Below are 838 nucleotides of genomic sequence, written 5' to 3' on the forward strand. Positions count from 1 at the left end.
TGCCCGCCCACTCCGCTTTACCGACCCAGTATGAAGCTGTCACGCGCGCCCCGTGAGTGCCTCCCGCCTCCACGACCCGCTTTCCGTTCGCCCGACCGCTCACAGTTCCGTTGACCACACCAGCGAACATTGACCAACCGGTCCAGACGATCTGGATTGGTCTGTTTGACCTGTTAAGCCGGTTTGATCGATTTAACTTGGGTTTTGGAGTTTTTGGGTCGGTTCGGGAGTTTTTGGGCCAGTTCGAGAGTTTTTTTGCCAGTTCAAGATGGTTCAAAATGTTTGAAGGTGTGTTAATTTCATTTTCAAAAAATCTATTTTGAATTTTTAAAATCATATTTATTTCTAAAATCAAAATTTATTAATTTTACAAATTAATTTTTCATAATTAATTTTCTAATTCTCGTAAGTGTGACCTTTTTATTTGGTCAAAGATTTACTAACACTTAGTAATCTCTAAGTGTGACTCTTATTTTTCAGACCTTAAAGATCAGAATCATTATGCTCCTGAAGTTGGAAGACAAGATAATGAAAACGGACCTGAAGAGACCCCTATCAATTTCTAGAGTTCACAGAGTTCGCATCCTTATAATACAAACCTCCGAATTGGTAAGGTCGCTCCAGGGCAGACATGCAGTGCGCATTATAGTAATCTCACGGTGCGACCTAATGAAAGAGACTGTAGGATGTTTACACACTTCCTTCTCCACTCTTACTATGAACAACTTCCCCTATTTTTCACCTTGGTATTGACTCATGTCAAACACTCTCCGAATGAAGTCCGCTCCCAGGGAGGCCCAAGCCAAGCATGAATCTCACGGTTGAAACTCTTGGGACG

The sequence above is a fragment of the Benincasa hispida genome, chromosome 6, assembly GCF_009727055.1.
Source record: "Benincasa hispida cultivar B227 chromosome 6, ASM972705v1, whole genome shotgun sequence".
In the NCBI taxonomy this organism is placed as follows: domain Eukaryota; kingdom Viridiplantae; phylum Streptophyta; class Magnoliopsida; order Cucurbitales; family Cucurbitaceae; genus Benincasa; species Benincasa hispida.